General features: G+C 39.2%; 1 protein-coding gene across 2 annotated transcripts in view; it reads right to left on the reverse strand.

Annotated features, from left to right (window-relative positions):
- IL15 (interleukin 15) overlaps positions 1–21,265 on the reverse strand; it is an 82,529-nt gene that overhangs the window by 41,062 nt on the left and 20,202 nt on the right. For both annotated transcript variants that reach the window (XM_075543755.1, XM_075543756.1), the window contains exon 2: positions 13,555–13,676. The gene's annotated coding sequence lies outside the window, so the exon portion shown is untranslated. The remainder of the gene's footprint in view (positions 1–13,554; positions 13,677–21,265) is intronic.

The following is a 21,265-nucleotide window of genomic DNA, read 5'->3' on the forward strand; positions in this document are numbered from 1 at the left end:
ACAGCAAGCTTGATTAACAGTCTGACCTGCTGGAACAAACTCAAAATGAATGACCAGTTGACATCTTCCTCCATTTGGGAAGTTGACAGATGTCTAGAACAAGGTTTGTGATAAGTAGGCATTTCAAACTTTTTTGAAACAAGAAAACCACTCATACACATGAGTTTTACCCATAGCACTGTCTTGCAAGCTGTGTTCAACATCACAACAGTTTCTGCGACATTTTTCCCACTCAGGAAGCAATTTCACAGCCGCATTCTGACCTCTTAAATCAGCCATCACAGATAAACAAGGTTTGAGGGAAACTGCTTTTATGAAAAAATTCACTGTGACAAAGGAGAATTTTCCCAGGTGATGCCACTGGGTGCACTAACTCAGAGCGCGTTGCTTGATGCTTGCTTAGCAAAGAAAAATGGGTACTACAAAAGTTCCACCCAGTGCAATTCCATTTTTACAGAGGTTCCCCCCTAATATTCTGTATCTCAAGCACTAGAGCTGATAGGGGGAAATTGGTGCTGTTTTGGAATCAGCGGATCCAATATATCCAGGCACAAGTTTAACATTTGTGCTACAAAATATGTGTAGGATTCTTATGTGAAACCCAAGGGCTTGTGCCTGATTGGACACTTTGGACCTCTTTTACGCAACCCTTGGTGACCGATTCCATGAGCTAAAGGCTACTGGGACTTTAGTGTCTTTTGTCGAGGCACACAATATCCCTTGTAGCCCACACCAGAAAGACGTGATATGGAAGCCCCTCTCATGAGCTGGACTTTTCCTCAAACTCACCTGAAGCCATTGGGCGTAAGTCTAAAATGTCCTAGTGTAAAAAGAACCAGAAGACTACTAGCCCCCAGACATAGAACTAGCATAGTTTGCCCAATGAATAGTGTCCCCCAACTACCATAAACTTACTATTTTAATGCCCTCCTTGCTTCGTTATGATATGTATTGATCTGGTAGGCATGGCTCTGCTGTTGTGAATGAATATTATCAGAAGAGTGCTTTGTGTAAATAGTATTGACACTTAAATTTGAATCTATACAATTCACTTCCTGTGGTCCATAGCTGGCCTATGCTCCTATAATTTCCTTTGTTCATCGTGTTTTAAATTCTGTGCTATTGACTAACCCCATGACACCAACAGTGCATATGGCTCTCAGTGGTCTGCTAATTGCAAGGTCCGCAATTCCAAACCACCAGCCAGGGAAAGGATGAGGCTTTCTACGCTTGTAAAGATTTGCAGGCTTTGAGATTCACAGAGGGCAATTCTATGATGCCCTATAGGGTCATTCTGAGTCAGCATTGACTTGATGGCAGTGGAAGTGATGACTCATGGGGTGATTAATAACCTTATCAAATATAAAATGACAATGATGTCTCTAAGATGAACCAAAGATGTAGATAAGCCATAGATGCAAAATAGATTTTTGGCTTGCACTTAATTCTAACCCCAAATCTAAGAATAATCCATTCTTATGACATGGCCCTCCCTACTTGAAGTACAGGCTCATGAAGAGCTCACTGAAGATATGGGCACTGTAACAAAGTGTGATGAAGAAACCAGATGGTGCCTGACTATCAGACAGAATAGTAGCTGGGGTCTGAAAGACTTGTTTTGAAAAAAGCAACCATATATGTGAGGCATCAACTAAGTCCACATAGAAGAAGTAATCCTAGCCTGTGTGATCCAAGAATTGTAAGTTATATAATCAAAATCTGAAGGAGGGATTGGGATCAGAGCTGGAATTATGAACAGCTCATATGCAGAGGCTGTGGCTAACAGTGAAAGTCTAAAGTCCATTTGCAGGGTCCATGCGTGATTTAAGCCTCCGGGGAATACCCCCTCTGATCATAGTTGAGGGATGTGAGCAGCCCTGTCATCAGACACTGTTTTCATCCTTCTCCATTGTTCCCAACTTCAGGATGGATTATAGCTCAGCCTAAAAACAATGAAACTACTCAGAACTGGACTAATAAGGAAACATGGAAAACAATCATGGTTAAACAGAGAAAAAATCGAAGTTGCCAGTGATTTAATTTAATCTTTGGCTTTCAATTCACGAGATGGCTGTCAAGAAATCAGTGTATTGCATTAGACATTATGCAATGCATTGCATTAGTAAACTATTGCACCATAGACCTCTTGCAAGTGTTAAAAAACAAAGACGTTACTTGAAGCCCATGGTGCAATATGGTATTTTCAAGCACCTCATAGGCTTTTAAAAGAGAGGCGATAAATAAGGAAGACTGTATAAAATTTGGAGTATGCTGTTGGAAAAGATATTTAATATATCACGGAGTTTCAGAAAAACGAACTAATTTGTCTTGTAAGATGTACTGTCAGATTGCTCCTTAGACGTCACACTGGTGCATCTTTGTTCCACATAGTCTGGTGATAGCCTCAGAAAGTGCCATTTCCTGGAAGGACATCGAGCTTTCTAGAGGAGCAGGGAAGAGAAGACACTCACCAAGATCTACTGACACCATAACAAACCTGCCAACAGCAGTGTGAGACCGGGCGATGCTTGATTCATTGTTTACATAGGGTTAATGGTTTAATTCAGACACTATCTGTGTTTGGTTTATCTTTTTTTTTTTCATTTTAAGTACACCCCACTATTTTTGAAGTTCACATTGCCTGTTTAGCAAGATTAAGAAAGAAGTATGTCTTTTGTTTTTCAGATTTGGCAAATAATAACTGACCATTGGTTCAATTGTAGGAAAGTAGGATGAAATTATATGAAATAGCAATTTTTGAGACACTTTTGTCTTTCTTAATTATTTTGTAATGCATAATGGATGTCTTGTAATATACCAGTACCCAAATGTACATAAAACTTAGCAGATGTGAAAACACTCTGGAAGGTAGTCCACAACTATAGTATTCAATATCATATTGGAAGCTTATTTATTAATCATATATCCTATTTTAATTTTCTAGCAAAATAGGCTATTTTAATGATCTATAAAAGCCTAAGGTTGCGTGCTTAATGTTTTAATGGAAAATTAAACTTTGTCTCCTGAACTGTCACAACTGGCAAAGCTCACTTTACAGAACAGTAATTTGTGCATTAAAAATTGGATTCAGTGAATCCGATTACCTTTTTATTAAAATGTATTTTATACTTATGGTTAATCACTTTTTGATTTCATTAGAACTTGTTAAAGTAATTGATTTAATGATATAGCACTTAGTGCCACATGTCCTGGAAAAGATTTATGAGTCTTTGTTAGGAAATGCTTTCTTTGGAATAGAAGACCCTTTGGCAGAGAGCTGCTGCCCATCCCCCCTGCACCTTAGCCACCTGCTTACCTCACTGGACATGTTTCTAAGCCATCTCTCCTGCAGTGGATTCAGTTTCCATCTGCCCGCTGCCTCTCTCATGGAAGCCCCTGGCTCTCTCTTCAGTCATCTTCCTTGTTCCCATGAGTTTAGCAGAAACTTGGGGATTTTTTCTTCCTTCTGCCTAACTAATTCTCACCTTTGTCACTCCATCACATTTGCCTACTTCTGCAGTAAAATCGTTGATCATGATTGTATCTGTTGTGAGTGGGGGAGGGGGCGGCAGGACTCAATCCTCCCGCTGAATGCATTTTCAATCTACGCCCTCACCAGTATGAGCCTGGAATAGAGCATTTTCCACACAAGCTTTTTTCTAACTCTATGTCCCTACCCTTCCTATCTCCTAGTTGAAGTGCCTCCCTGAGAAATAAATGTATCCACATACATTGGAGGCGCACAGCATAAGAAAACTATGTAAAATAATAAAATTCACTGTAAGAGCAGAAGTCACATCTTGTTGAAGGCTAAGTGGAAAATAAAATTGGAAATGTAGGTGTCTGTGTAAATAGGACTTTGGAAGTGCCTTGCAATTTAGGCATATATTAATGAGGAATGGAAAAAATTGATAGATTGTGAATGATTATAATATAAAAGTAATTTTACTTTAAATTACCTCCTTTGGAACACACATAATAGAATCAAAGAGTGCGCTATAGTAGATACAGGAATTCAGCAAAATAATATAGAATGATATTCACTTAGAATCATGCTGCCACTCTTGCCCCAGCCCATTCCATTCTGCCTCTACCCTGGTCTCTTTACTTAACTGTTTAGAAGGTTCTGTATATTTTGGAAATTTTCTTATGAAATCTAAATACATTTCCAAAGACATTCTTATATGGCCACATTTATTGAAATTAATAATAGCTGGCATCTACATGGTGTTGAACATATTTTTGTAAGTTGAAGTGATACCTGCATTTCTTTTTATGCAAATTGTCAAATGATGTCCTTTGCTTATTGGTCTATCTTGCTTAATCCAGCCTTGCCTATCTTCAGTTTCTAAAAGCTCCTGAATTGTTTTATTTTGTTTTGCAGCCCAAGGGCCTTTCTCAAATAGTTCGATTGACAGATTCATTATTTGTTAATTTTTCATTCCAGATGCTGGAGTTATCAGAGCCAAGTATTGTTTCAATTGATTCCTCTGAACATTCTAAGAATGACGTCATCATCTATAAATAATTTCATATTTATTTCTCGTGTCAAGTTTGTTGGCTAATATCTGGGAAACAGCATTCATTGTTAGTGTTGAGAGTTGTGCATCCTTATCTCATTGATATTTTCAACAAAAATAGCAGAAGTCCCTCTAGCATTTACTATTGAAGGTTAAGCTATGTCGGGACTCTGATGGCTTGCATGTGTGCAGAAACAACTTGTTACGGTTATTAAATGCTCAACTCTTACTTTATTAAAAACAATGTTTACTGCCCAGATGACTATTGCATTTTGACAAATGAAAACTCAGCAACTCCAAAGGTGTACATATGATTTTTCTTAGAAAAATTAAAATGATGAATTATTTTCATAGAGTTCATAATCTTGCATTCCTGGAATGAACTCCACTTTGCCATAATATAGTACTCCTTTAAGGAGCTCGGGAACTATTCTAATATTTTACTGACGAGTTTTGCACTGATATTTATAAACAAAATTAGGAAATTTTTATCAAGCTTGGTATCAATGATCTCACTTGATGCAAATAATTTAAGTTTATATTCCTCTGGAAGTGTTTAAATCATAATTCTCTTTAAAATATTATAATAGGATTTAATATACATAGAATGCATACTAAAATATCCAAACAATGAAAACATGAGTAAAATTGTGATAACTAAAATATTTCAGGAAAAATGAATTTCAAAGAGTATATTAATCAAAATAAAAGCAATAAATAAAAAGAGAGAACATTCTACATAAGTATGAGTCAAATAGAAAAATATATTAAAATATAAACACGGTTGTATTAGTAATTGTATTAAATGAAAATGAACTGCATACTCTAGCGATAGACCAAGAAATGCGAGACAGGATTAATAAAACATCAAATAAGACGATCTGCTGTTTACAAGAGACACACTTGTATCACAAGGACAAAGATAAAGTGAAGCAAATGGAAAAAATATTATCAAACATTTAGTGAAATGAAGCTCGGATACCTATATTAATACCAGAATTAGTACAGTTTAAGGCAAGTAGTCTTATTAGGAAGGCGAAGGAAAACCTCAAAAGGCCATTCACTCAGTAGAGAAATCCACAAGATTTTCAAAATCATAGCTTTAAATTTTATACAACAAAATAACAGTACAGAATGAAAAACTCCCAATCGCTGTGGGTGATTTTAAAATGTCTCTCAAAAACTAATTAAAAAAAACAAACAGAAAATTAAAATGCACCAAAGATAGAGTAGATCTTTAAGAAATTTAATAACAAAATCAAATAGGTCCACCAGATACATACAGCACATTGCATTCTAAAGTGGAAAAAGTCCTACTTTTTCCAACTACTCTGAACATTTACCAAAATTGACCTCATCTGGGGTGATAAAGCAAGTCATAGCAAAATTTAAAGGATTGAAAATATTCAAAGTTTGTTGTCAGATCGAATTCTAACTGTGCAATGAATAACAATAACAAAAAATTCTCCATTGTTTGAAAATTAAGTGTCTTAGACAAACCAGTGAAGCACATAAAACCAGATCCCCACTGTCATCAAGTTAATCCTAACTCATAGCAACCCTATAGGATGAAGCAGAACTAAGCTATTGGGTTTCAAAAAAAGCTACAACCCACAGAAGCAGACTGTTTCTTCTAACCCAGTGGTTCTCAACCTTCCTAATGCCACGACCCTTTCATACAGTTCCTCATGTTGTGGGGACCCACCAACCATAACATTATTTTCGTTGCTACTTCATCACTGTAATTTTGCTACTGCTATGAATTGGGTGACCCCTGTGAAAGGGTCGTTGGATCCCCAAAGGGGTCGCGACCCACAGGTTGAGAACTGCTGTTCTAATCATGATTGGCTTTTGGTTGGCAGTTGAGCACTTTAACCACTGTGTCACGAGGACTTGCTATGTTTGTTTGTTTGTTTCATGGAAATGACTCAAGAAGTTATGGAGTTCGGCAAGTCCCAAATGTGGGGTGAGGCATCAGGCTGCAGGCATTCCTGACTCATATGGTTACAGGGGATGACATACCAAATATTGGCAGATGCTGACTCTCAGGTTGACAGAGCTGGATAATCTCAACAGCTGCAGGGCAGGCGGTAGGGTCAGGTGCCAAGAACGGGAGGGCAGAGGGTAAGGAGTCGGATGCAGGATCCAGAGGGGTTAAGCATTGCTAGACATCCATCTATACTAGACGCAGGTCACAGCCCCCTAAGAAAACTGGCCTTACACCAGATTGTAATGTGGAGGAGGATAATGACATACTCCTGAGCATCATGACTTGGCAAATTGACATATCACGTTAACCATTAAGTTAAGCAATATTTATAAAAATGCATGGAACAAAGAAAACAATCAGACAATGGACCATTTGTTCCCCCCTTCCCCGCCCCTAGTAGAAATAAGACAAACAATAAACATAGTTTATCATAATTTGGATACAGAAAAAAAATTTTATTAAGGAGTAGGATTCAAGGAAAGCAGAGGAAATGAAAATGGAAAGGAAAACACACAGACATGTGGCGCTGGACACTTCTACACGTGAATGCTTCATGAATTTCTCATAAGCTCGTGCTCGGAGAAGCTGCACAAAATGTACCTTAAATGGCCACTCCCAGGCAGAGAAAGGAGGTAAGGCTGTGTTCCCAACACCTACACCAGAGAAAGATTATACCGCAGATAGATAGATATCCAGTATCACCTGTCAGAATGCACCTGGTCAGTGATATCCCTAGGGATATGTGGATTTGAGCAAGATGGGGTGTTGGGCACACTAGGGGACACAGGCAGAGGGACTGGCATCAAAATAGTGTTGTGCGCTGTTTCAGCACAGATTTATTATTTATAGAAAAGCACTCCTAGAGTTAGTTAGAACAACTGTAGTTATAACTTTTTTGGTAAAACTTACAGGTGCCAATAGATCTCCAGTCCGAAATCCTACGCCAGTTCATCTCCTAGTATGCTCAGATCAGGGCTGTCATTACCATGACGCTTCAAAGCACATGGTACCATGTGTGCGCAGCACCAGTAGGTGGCGCTCTTTTCGTCGCTGCAGGTGTTTCTACAGTCATTGATTTGGGGTCAAGTTTTTATTGTTTCAGCTACAATATTGTGGTAAGTTGTACGGGTGGACTTATACTAGTAAGGTTGTTGAGAATGAAGTAGTAATAAAGTAGAACAGTTTTTAAAGGCGTCTGCTCAGTTACCAATAGCCTTGTCCTATACTGTTGCTAATTCCATATAGAAAGATGTTATACTTTTGTCAATATTGATATAATCTAAGAAACACTACACTTAACCCTTTGCCAACTGTAGTTATCACATATGATTCTCTGATTAAGATTGATAATAAGCGTTACTAAGACTTCAGTATGGTCGGATGCAGGAGGAGATCCCTGGGATGCCGCTGTACCCGGGAAAGCCCAGCACAGCTTGTGAAGCTGTGAGCACCGTTTCTGAACTCTTTCAGCTTCATCCCCGCAGCGACACCAAGGGACACAGTTCCTTCCTTTCAAAGCATCTCCCTCTTCGAGAATCAGGCTTTTTGTGATTAGCCAGCTAGCGGGGTGCAAAAGAACCGTTCTCCGTTTATCTCAGAACTCATTCCCCCCGTTTCACCTCAGAACAGGCTTCTTTTACCTTCTTGGGATTACAAACTAGTTGGTTCTCGCTGAGGGGTGCCCTCATTTGCCCCCTGCCCCTTCCGTGCACAAATGCAATCGACCTCAGAAGCTTTTGCCGGCACTTGCGCATGTTTTGGGGTTGATGGCTTTCCCCTTCTTCAGCCTTGCTATAGACTCCTCGAGAACGCACTGCCATCAAATTAATTCAGACTCACAGTGACCCGAGAGGTCAGGGTTGAACCACCCACGGTGGGTCTCCAGGACTAGAATGCCTTACGGGAGTAGAAAGTTTTGCCTTTCTGCCGAGGAGCAGAGGGTGGTTTTGAACTGCTGAAACTTGCAGTAAGCAGCCGACGCTAACCCTCCGTGCTAACCAGCGCTTCTGTCGCTGCGGAGTTAGCCCTGCAGGCTTCCCCTGAAGCCCATTTTCCCTGTTTTTTAAATGGCTTTCAGGAGGACAGTTATATTTGAGGTAAATCACTGCCATGTTCCTCATGAAACCACAGAGGACTGTTTTAAAACCTTAATGTCTTAAAATTGGTGAGGATGCAATGTTACCAAGACTCACGCAGAAACGATAAAGGTATACATTTGTACATAGTTTATGAAATATGTGTTGACAACTATTAAGGTATTCATAATTTTAGACAACTTAATCAACAACCTAGGAGATTTTCCTACAGCAATTGTCAAAATTATGAAGACAGACCATGAAAAAAAGCAACAGCAATGCATGCACTGAAGCATTATTTTTATTAACCCATAATGGAAGAAATTAATGTTAAATTGAGATACTACTTTGAAGCGGGGATTACATACACCTTAAGACTATTTATTTGTTTAATGTTATGGAGAAATGACACAGCTGTTAAACAAAATTACAAGGCAATTTTCAGCCTTATTTTACCATCTGGAACAGTGGTTCTCAACCTGTGGGTCATGAAACTTTTTGGGGTCAAATGACCCTTTCACCTGATTCATAACAGTAGCAAAATGAGACCTGATTCATAACAGTAGCAAAATGACACCTGATTCATAACAGTAGCGAAATGACAGTTATGAAGTCACCTGATTCATAGCAGTAGCAAAATGACAGTTATGAAGTCACAATGAAAATAATTTTATGTTGGGGGGTCATCACAACATGAGGAATTGCATGAAAGGGCTGTGGCATTAGGAAGGGTGAGAACCACTGCTCTAGGAATTAATAACCTAGGTAAAACATGTAAAAATTGCAACTTAGTTAGTATATTTTTGATTGTTTCCTTGCTTTTCACTTTTCTTTTTAGTAAAATGACTGCATGTTACTCTGATGATCTGAAAAGCAATAACAATGTAAAAATAAGGGTTTTAACCAACTTGAATTAAAGGTGATGATCCACCACCCCACAACAGCACAGGTGACGGTCTGGCTAAAATCAGAGGAAAGGGCATGAACTGAAGGCATGCACAAATAGGATCTCTATTAATCTACTCAGTCTAAAAATTCAGCTTTATCAATAGAGTCTCAGAAGGTAAAGAAGAAACAAAGGCCACCATGATAAGTACAAGTGATGTTCAATTAGCAAAAATGTCATCACAGCCAAGCATCCTTTTCCGTAGAATTTATTTTGCTTCCCAAATTTTGATCCATTGCAAAATCCACCTTAGCGAGGGAATGGATTCTGTAGGAGTCAAGAGAAACTATACAGAACTCTCCAAGGAATGCCTTTATTACACAGGTTTTTACTATGCAAATAGTGAGAGGATCCATTGCCTTTGCGGTCTTCTCCACTCAAAACCACCCAGTAAGGTCAAGGTAGAACTGCCTCATAAGATTTCCAAGGCTGTGGAGCTTTGTGGAAAGACGGATACATTGGAGCTGATGAGTTAGAACCACCAACCACGTGGTTAGCAGCTGAGCATTTTAACCAATTTTCCAACAGCGCTCCGCGAGAAGTAACAAGTGCGACGTGAGCTTTTACACCAGACAAGAATGACCGTCATTGGTCACCATTACATAGCATGGCAAAATGCTTGTTTAAATTAACAAAGCCCAAAACAAAAAAGCCTAGGAATCAAGGCAAATTCAGAAAAAGGGAAAGCACTTTTCTTGTAAGTTCAGAGTACTTAACTCACTAGAGCAACATTGTGGAGATTCCTGTTGAATTTCCTGCATTTTGGGAGTGAGTCCATTTATTAAATTCCCCCTGGAAAGTTTGTTAGATATAACAGATTTGCAGTCTCAGAACCCCCAAGAGGCAGCCCTACTCTGCCATACAAGGTTGCTGTGAGTCAAAAGCAACTCCGTGGCTGTGAACTTGGTTTTGGTTTTATATCTCACAAACTTTCCAGGGGAATTTTACTAAATGAGCTCACTCCAAATATGCAGGGAATTCAACAGCAATTTCCTCCACGATGTTGCTGTAGTGAATACGTACTCTGAGCTTACAAGACAGTAGAAGTTTTAAACGCCATAGGCTTATTTGTTTTCAAAAGGATCTCATAGCGACAAGTTAGATCTAGGGTGCCACTGCCAAAAATATCCCCAGTGCTTCCCCCAATAACCAAAATACCCCGGTCCTTTGCAGACTCTGAGATGGCAGCAACACCTGACCTAGTATGTTTACCTATCATCCGTCACCTCACATGAATGTGAAAGTTGGGCAATCAGGAAGACCAAAGAAGAATCGACACATTGGAATTATGGTGCTGGCTAAGAATATCGAAAATACCAAAGACTGCCCCAAAAAAACAAATAACCTGTTGTGGAATTTGATGTCTCTACTTAGAAAAAGAACTGCCAAAATGCTCCTTCGAGCATTTTGATGACAAGACTTTGTCGCAGGTACTTTGCACATGTTGTCAGGTGAGATCAGTATCTGGAGAAGAACATCGTGCTTGGTAAAGTGGAAGGGGCAGAGAAAACGCAGGAGACCCCTGACAAAACAGAGGGACACCGTGGCTGCAACAGTGGGCTCAAACATAAGAACGAGTGTGAGGATGGCGCAGGACCGGGGAGTGGTTGGTGCCACTGTGCTGACCACTGTAGTGGTTACTAAGAGTCACTAAGGATCACTGAGAGTCAGACCGACGCAATGAACCTACCACCAACAGTATCAGACCTGACGGTGGAACTGTCAAGTGCTCAGGTGCTCACTAAAAACTGAAGGATGAAACCCAGCCAGCAGTTTCTCATGAGAAAGGCCTGAGCATCCACTTCCCTAAAGACCAGAGCCTAAGCTCCTTCTAGAGGACATTCCACTCACTGTCGGTGGAAATTGACTCAGGGCACAAAACAATGAATTAGACGATTAGGAAGTTATTTCTGTAGGTTGGGGAATTCCTTGAAAAAGAAAAAGACAATCCTTTAAGAAACAGACTGGTTTCAAGGAAGCACATGAAGCTTGGGGGTAAGTTTCACTTTCTGGGTAATTATTAATTAAGGGCATGTTCTTAATACTTTTTCTTTTGATTTTTATTGTTTTATAATAAGGGAGGGATTGTCTTTTTCCTCTAAGGGTTCTCAGAAAGCAGTTCTGTTTCCATCAACCCTTTGTTTTGCTGAACTTTATACATGCAACAGGATTTTCTTTGAAGGAATTTAGCATAAGTTGAAACAGTTAAGGCTAAATCAAAACTGAAGGTGAGAATGAAATGTGCACTCACTTATTACAAAACAAGTAGATGGATTTCCAATTTCTATATTTTGTGTCCTTTTAGAGATTGAGCTTTATTTTTGTAAATTAATTACACTGCTCTCAAATATTTTTCAAGGCCTTTAATTGTTCATTCAAAAACATCATCTACATTATTTCCTATATTCACTTACTAAGTAAGTATATTCAGAACTGAACCCTTACTTTAACTGTAATGTAACAGGAAACTCCCGCTGCCATGGAGTCAACGCTGACTCATAGCCATGCCCTGTGAGATTCTGAAATATAACTATTTATGGGAGTAGAAAGCCCAGTCTTTCCCCAGAGGAGCTGCTGGTGATTTCAAAGTACTGACCGTGTGGATGGCAGCCCGGCAATTAACCATCACACCACCACCGCTTCGAATGTAACAGAAAGTAAAATTTAAAACGTTTTTCTACTCCTGGAGGCCTAGGAATTGCCAACTAGGTGCTACAGGTCAAATCCTGTTACCTGTTTTTGTGCATAAACTTTTACTGCCATACAACCACACCTCTCCACGTCAATGTCTACTTTTAAGTTCTAAGGCCAGAGCTGGGTAGGGAAAATAGAAATAATTTGACAGAAAGGCTATAATAGTTATTATCTGACTTTGGGGCAAAAGTTTGCCCAATTCTGCTAGTATGAAATATTCGCTGATCTCAGAAAATGCCGTCAATATATATTTTATGATAAGTGGTCCTATCAGGCAAGATTTTTATTTTTTGATTTAGAACTCGCAAAACTTGGATATGTTCCCGGGTGAAACAAGGGGTTTGCTTTGAACTAGAAAATTAGGTGACGGTTTTCAGGCCACACGGCCAGACCACCAAAGAAAAACCCTGGTGAGTGATTGTGTGGTGTAAAAAGTGACACAGTCAAGACAACTCCATGGAACTGTTTCCCTGTTTAACACTTGGAACCACCACAAGCTGGAAAGAACTTGTGGCCACAGGGTTGTTTTGTTTTGTGTTTATACATAATTCCTCTTGGAGAACACAGCTTTCCCCCAGATCCTGGATGCTTCCTCCCCCCAACTACCATGATCCGAATTCTACCTTGCAGGGCTGGATAGGACAGAGGCTGTACACTGGTACATATGAGGGTTGGAGATACAGGGAATCCAGGGTGGATGATACCTCCAGGACCAAGGGCGTGAGGGACGATGCTGGGAGAGTGGAGGGTGAGTGGGTTGGAAAGGGGGAACTGATTACAAGGAGCCACATGTGACCTCTTCCCTGGGAGAGGGACAGCAGAGAAGGGGGGAAGGGAGACCCCGAATAGGGCAAGATATGACAAAATAACGAGGTATAAATTACCAAGGGCATATGAGGGAGGGGGGAAAAGGGAGGGAGGGGGGGGGAAAAAGAGGACCTGATGCAAGGGGCTTAAGTGGAGAGCAAATGCCTTGAGAATGATTGGGACAGGGAATGTATGGGTGTGCTTTATACAATTGATGTATGTATATGTATGGATTGTGGTAAGAGTTGTTGGAGTCCCTAATAAAATGTAAAAGAAGAAAAGAGAAAAAAATGATTAGGGCAAAGACTGTACAGATGTGCTTTATACAATTGATGTATGTATATGTATGAACCGTGAAAAGAATTGTATCAGCCCCAATAAATTGTTTAAAAATAAAATAAAATAAATAAATAAAACCAAAAAAAAAATTCCTCTTGGTTGGCTAGACTTTCATTAGTAGTAATTTAATTATTATATAAAAATTTCCATATTATGGGATATAGTTATAAAAATGCTACTTACATGGCCTGTCGTAGGCTGGCTGTATGCTACCTTTGACTTCAATGCTTCCTGTGCCATCACCAGTAGGCCACATGGTGGGGCATGGCCTCAAAGAGCCAAATGGCCTTCTGTGGGGATTGATTCTGTGGGAGCGAAAGATACGAATAATGTGATTAAGAATCATTTACAGAATACTCTTCCTCCCTCAGATTTATGCTTATTCTCTACATAGCCAATCAGACTGGAAAGACTTAAAGACCCTTATGGAAAAAAATTCCAGAAGTCAATATGGGGTTTCTATAGTTGTTGTTAGGTACCATCAAGTTGGTCTGACTCAGAGCAACTTTATGTACGACAGAACAAATCACTGCCTTGTTCCTGTGCCACCTTCACAATGGTTCCTCTACTTGAACCCATTTGTCACTGCCAGTGCCTCAACGTATCTTCTTGAATGCCTTCCTCTGGTTCACTACCTTCTACTTCCTACAATTAAACTTTGTGAAAATCTTAAAGATTCCATATTCAACTTACATGCAAGGTGACTGCAGCTATTTCATTTTGGATTGCCAATAACCATGTGATCCTTTGGTAAAATGTTTTGGTTGTTTTCCCAAATGCGATAGATTTGTTGAGTGGATGCTAACTTAGTAACCAAGTCGAAGGGGAGATGCTGAAGAACATGGATAAGCATGAAGGGGCAAAGCACCCACTCATGATCAGCAGTAAAACACAATGTAATCTTATGATTTCAAAGTATATGTGATTTTTAAGGGTTTAGAATATTCAAGGATTCCTGGATGGCACAGACCATAGCCTCAGCGATTACTAAGTTAAGTAAAACTTTAAAATAATCATAAATTCAAAAATGCTGCCTTTACATGCACCTGCCTGTAGACTGGCATTTTCCAAAATTAGTTATTTAAAATATTCACTCAGAATTTACTATGTATAAAAACTTGGGTTTGGTGTTCTAGTAACTACCTTTAATCCTTCAGGAACCCACTGATACGTAGAAAAGAATAATTGTAAACCATTAACTAATGCTCTGAGTGTTTTAACAGAAGGTCACCTACAAAAATATAGTCTGTAGGACTTTGAAACACTAAGTGGGAAATTGACACTTGAACAGGCCTTGATGGATATGTAAGCCTAGCAAAAGGTCATATAGTTGGCAGAGAATTAAGAGTCATGGAATCGAAGAAACAATATTTTAATACAATTTTGTGCGTGGTTTTACTCCTGCCCTGGAATTCATGACTAGAGCACCAATATTCATCTGAACACATCATTTTTACCCCACAGTTTAAACAGACTCCTGGGACCCAATACCTGCTCCAAGCCTAACTCAGAAACAGACATGCCTCTACGACTACATCTCCAATCACCAAATCCAAACCAAGACGCCACCATCATTCTTCCATTCACTTTTAATTCACTTCTCCATAAACTTTTTGAAGTCCCCTTGTATTTTCTTGTCACTTGTAGTAGAGCTCATACTGAATAATAGTTATACCATGACTAACAGGATGAAACATTGCCCAGTCCTGAGCCATAAGCTTGAGTTCATTGTTATGACAATTATGTCAATACATCTTATAGGGGATTTCCCTAATTTTCCCTGAGCTGCTAGAATCACAATACCTGGCCCTTTCATCCTTTGTCACCTTCCCAGTCTAGACAGGTATAACCAGAAGGAAGAGGTTAGAGGGAATTAAAACTTAGGCTATAAGAGATCCGAGGGGCTGGCCCCAATCCCAACTATGTGGACAGTTCCCCCACCCCGCAAAATAATTCACTTCATAGGACAACACTGGAGCTATGGTTCAGTGAGAGGGCCATGTCTGATCAGAACACACAGGAGCAAATGAAGGGAGAGGAAGAGAGAGTGGAGCACATCCTGGCCCACCAAGCCCTAAGGATGATATTCCCACTCAGAGCAGTCAAAGCACAGAGAGGACCATAGGGCTAACCCCACTGAAAAACACCATGTCCCTCACTGACCCATAGCACTACGGAGGACAACACTGGAGACACAGTGTAGGAATTGCACCCAATCTGCCCACGATAATGAGTTAAAACAATAAGGGCACACAACAGAACAACAAGGGTAACAGAGCAATGAAGTCACAATGGAATGCCAAAAATAGACTTTGGGACCAGGGCATGGCACCCCATCAAATACTCCTAAAGGTCAGCAAACAGACCTTGAACACTTTACAGGCTTTTCTTTTTGTGTTGTTGTTTTATTTTCTTTTGTTGCTTTGTTTTGCTCTGTCTTGTTTTTTTGTGCATATTATCTCTGCAGATCTATCTAGATAAGATAGGCGGGATAAACAATCTGGTGGAGAAAACAACAGCACAGGTGTTTCTAGGGGGACATGGGAGCAGGGAAGGTGGGGGGTGGAAAGGAAGTGAAACTAACAAACCCAGGGGCAAAAGAACAGCAAGTGATCCAAAATTGATGGCGAAAAGGGTGTAGGATGTCTGGTAGGGCTTGATCAAAGGCAGTGTAACCAACATGGTAGTGGGACAAGAGGGAAAGTAAAAGGAAATCAAAGAAGGAACTAGGAGGCAGAGGGCATTTATAGAGGCCTAAATACAGGCATGTGAAATATAAATATATTTATATATGATGCTGGGGAAATAGATCTATGTGCATATGGTAGCAGATAGACATTCGGCCTCTACTCTAGTACTCCCTCAATGCAAGAACAGTTTGTTCCATTAAACTGGCATTCCATGATGCTCACCTTACTCTTAGAATCACTGAAGACAAAGTGGTGCACAAGCAAATGTGGTGAAAAAAATGATGGTGCCCGGCGATCAAAAGATATAGCATCTGGGGTCTTAAAGTCTTGAAGATAAGCAAGCAGCCATCTAGCTGAGAAGCAACAAATCACACATAGAAGAAGTACACCAGCCCGTGTGTTCACGAGGTGTTGATAGGATCAGATATTAGACATCAAAGAACAAAAAAAAATCATGTCATTGAGAATGAGGGGGAGTGCAGAGTGGAGACCCAAAGACTATGTGTAGGGAACTGGACATCCAGAAGGGTGTCCCAGGGAGGAGATGAGCCAGTCAGGGTACAGTGTAGCATAGTGCTTGCATAAAACTTACATGCTCTAGTTTACATAAAATGTCTAAGATACTGTAATTCTATGTAGATAACACTTTATTCTCTTTCTTAGCCATTGAGAGATTGCTTTTACAAATATATATATATATATATATATAACAACCAACATATGAATCCTAGTGTTACTGCCCAATTCATTATATTATCCATTATCTTATAAGCACTTTTCCTTTCACAGCTTCACTTGGATGTTCTTTCCATTCTCTCCAGAAAACCCAACTGGTGCTTCAAAGCACAGCCAAACCATTCCTGGGAGCCTCTTTTGTTTCCAGTGAGAACACAACTAACATTTGTAGCTTCCACCCTGATGGCTTCTGCAGGCAGCATGAGGATCAAACTAGTAATTCCTCTAAAAGGCACAGGCCTGGCACTCAGACCCATCTCATCACCAAATGGAAAGTCCCAGAGAAATTTTGCTATCGTTTTTGTTTCATTTTTGCTGCACCTGCACAACCTCTGCCTTCCCCAAAGCGGATGAATAAGAGTTCTGAGACATCAAATATCTTTTCCTGGTGGATTTCCAATTACTAGCCTAAGTCAACAACACTTAAAGAGTATTGGGAGCTTTTTTGTCCAATATATTAGGCTTCATTTGAGCTTATATGTAAATTAATTAAAATTATAAAAGTTGAAATAAAATGAAGTTTCTAAGTTGAGCCAGCAACATTCCAAGTTCCTAACGGACTCATCTGACTGGTGGCTGTCTTAATGGACAAAGCAGATACAGACCATTTCCTTTGTTTCAGAAACTTCTATCTGACAGCATTGATCTTATGCAATAGTATAGGCTTTGATTTCAACAGTGAAGTTTAGGACAAGTTAATTTATCTCTCAGGGTCTCAGTATGTCTGTAACATAGGAATAATGTTTTGGATTATTTTGAGACCTGGGTAAGCTCTTTCAACTTGCTTCAACTAGCCTTTGACACACAATGAGCATTCAAAACTGTTAGCTATGCTTAGCAATCATCACTATGAATGTAACGCTTCAGCATGAACCAGTCTTCTAATCCCTCATATCTGAGTCTTCCACACCTCATGGAGAACTCCCAGAGGGAAAAAAAGGAGAAATTACCACTCTTGGAATCTTGGTAGTTCAGTGGTAAACTTCTCACCTTTCCCGAAGGAGACCCAGATGCAATTCTGGATCAAGGGACGTCGTGTGCAAGCACAACCTATCAGAGGAACCTCACCTGGGTGTACGATGATGAGCAGATTTCAGGGAGCTTTGTGACCACGGACTAGAAACTCTACTTCCAAACCAGCCAGGGAAATCCTGTGAATTATGATAGCCCCAACAAATGTGCAGAATCTGGGAATATTTCACTCAATCTTCCTCGGGGTCTTCCTGATGGCATCAACTTGATGGTAGCTATGAACAACAGTTTTAGTTCAGCGATAGCCAAAGAGCTTGGTGTAAAAATCTAAGTGCGGCCAACAATTTCTTACTGAAGAAAGCCTTATTATAAAGATAAGGCCTTTGCCATACCGAAGACTGGGTAACGAGCATCATCATATTTTAGGTTACCCTGGTCTAATTGAAGAGACAGACTTAGAGTTATATCAATTCACCATGGCTATATGCCATTAACCGGGGTCATAGCTAACAGAATAAGAGCTCATAGGGAAGGAAACTTGGTATGTTTTAGTTCTTTTTCCTTTACTCCATTGGCCTCTTCAAATAGTCTGGTTATTAAAATTGCTACTGTGAATACATTTTCATTCCTTCTTTCTAATCTTTGCTTAACTTTTTGTCTATTGATTACTGCTTCTCCTGGGTTTCTCATATTTTAGGCAATAAAAGGTATCAATTATAGACATTATCAAACACCCTCTGTGGCACATTCCCTCTGTTGTCTTGCTCATTGTCCCAATCATTAAGACGCTGACCTTTCTGCTGGGTGCTCCTCCTGTAGAACGCCGAGGAGCCATCATATTTATAGTCTAAGATGTTGGATTTCTTTTGACTTAAAAAAGATACATTACTGATTTATATGTTAGGGCTGTAAGGTGGAGATGTAAAAGGAAGAGGTGGGTACCTGATTCTTATAGTAGGGTCAACCAAAAACAACAGCTTATATAATTAACTGCTGTGAAAAACTTACAATTAAGAAGATTCTTTGATAAGCACGAAATGTAAACAAAGGTAACTGAAGAGTCTTATACCATCTAGGCTAGAACAGCATAGAAGGCTATGGCCATGTAACAGGTAGGTCTATAAAGACAGTAACTGGATTGATCATTGCTGAGGGGGATGGTGGGGCTGGGGGAAAGTGGGGAGCTAACAGCAATGAGTACAAAAACATGTCCTAGAATTGATTTTTGTGATGTTTGCACGAATTTAAAAAATATAATTAAATGATTAAATTGTATGATGAGTGAAGTGCATTCCAATTTTAAAAATTAAAAAGATTATGAACCTTTAGCTCTAGAACTCCTCTCTCCAGAGAATCATCAATAAGTGTGCTATTACCACGTGCTGAGATCACAAACACTAGATAAAGCCTCTCACTTTGAACATGCTGCTATATAAACAATGGTAATATCACCATATTTTATTTTACTAGTCCCTAGGCAGAGTATAAAATTTCCATTCTATCTGTCATTAGAATATTATAATTTCCAAAATTGAAGCTTGTCTAATATTAGAACTTACAATTCCTTGAGGAAAGATGAAAGCTGGAGCCCTTCTGCACTGATCAGAATCCTGCAGTGATCACAAAGGCACCATCTCGAAATCTAGTGACTTGGGCAAGGTTCTGTCTTGTTTTTAAACCATTATTTGATCTTATCAAGCTGCTTCATGTCTCTCAGTGTTAGTTTGCTTATTTTTATTTAAATAAAGAGAGCTAGAATAGAAGGTGCCAAAATCCCCTTCCAGTGTCCAAGTTTCACAATGCTATAAAATATCACAGATGGGGTTATGTCAGCATATGATCAAATTCATCCATGTGATGTTTGTCCTCAAAATCTCCAGATTTGATACCTAGGGAAGTTTTCTCTTTTGCTGATGCTTCAGTTTACTCATCTTAGAATTGGGAGGAAAGCATCTCATGGAGGTTGGGAAAAACTGACGAGTTTGACACGGTGGCTGACAATACCCAGTGGCTGGCAATAAACATTCCCTCGAGAGTCAGAATTGACTCAGTGAGATTTTTGGAGTGAGGCATTCACCGAATGAAGTTAAGAATGAGAAATAATTAACTCAACCACAGAAGTTAAGAGAAAATTCCAAGAAGGAGAATTAAGAAATTTTTACTTATGGATATTGGGTTTCTGTTTGGGCTGCTGAAATTTTGGGGGCAACACAACACAGAAAATCTAATTAATGTCACTGATTTATACACAATATGGAAAGGGGGTTGTAATATATATTTTTACGCCATAAAAAATGAAAACAAATATTTTTAAACCTTATCCTGGAAGCCAATGTTTTATAAACTGAAGAGGGAAGCTGAGGGATGTGCCTTAAAAAATATCAATATCAAGTTGAGAAAGCATCACCAAAATCACATGTCCGCATTTTCAAGGATTCTCTACAAAACAGTGAGAATATGACTCTCATTTTACAGGATAGACCCTCAAGACATTTTAGAAGATAGACAGATAGACAGATAGATAGATAGACAGACAGACAGATAGATATATAGATAGATAGATAGATAGATAGACAGACAGACAGACAGACAGACAGACAGACAGACAGATAGATAGATAGATAGATAGATAGATAGACAGACAGACAGACAGACAGACAGACAGACAGACAGATAGATAGATAGATAGATAGACAGACAGACAGATAGATAGATAGATAGATAGATAGATAGATAGATAGATAGACAGACAGACAGACAGATAGATAGATAGATAGATAGATAGATAGATAGATAGATAGATAGATAGATAGATAGGCAGACAGACTGATTTTTAAATAACATTTAAGGTTACTGGAAATTTTGATATATTATCTGTTATGCTTGTAGAACTATACATCTGTGCTCTTAGGTTTCCAGGAAAAGAGGTAAGAAATAAATTAAATAACAAAAATAGTACCATTTTTATAAAATTTCCCTTCTTCTTTTACTAGTGCAATCTTTTCCCCCAAAAGACTATAGTAAAAAATAGACTTAAAAAGCTAAGTGGGTTCTGCTTATAGGAATTTAGACACGGGGTGTGCCTTGTTTAAATTTCCTTTCACCTACTGAAGTATTTACAATTTATAAACTTATCACTTTGCTAATAAAATTGGCAGAAAATACTAAGCAATTCTATTTGTTTTAGCTTATAAAGTCCATGTTATTTAGAATAATGAAAACGCATATAAAAGTCAGCCCACAGCATGGCCCTAACCACACCCTCATTTCCTTTCTTGACCACGTTAATAAGGACTATGCTCACAACAGTTTCTCAACAACCATGTGATAAAGAAATCACTTGTCACTTGCTTGAAGTTAAATCTAGTCAAACTCCTACTCTCAGAACTCTGGCCCACATGACAACATGCGTTCAGTTTTGATGATAACAATAACAGTCTTCCTAATGGTCTACTATGTGCCAGGCCAAGGACAAGTGGCACATGGGGATGCAGTGT

The sequence above is a fragment of the Tenrec ecaudatus genome, chromosome 3 (assembly GCF_050624435.1).
Source record: "Tenrec ecaudatus isolate mTenEca1 chromosome 3, mTenEca1.hap1, whole genome shotgun sequence".
Lineage (NCBI taxonomy): Eukaryota > Metazoa > Chordata > Mammalia > Afrosoricida > Tenrecidae > Tenrec > Tenrec ecaudatus.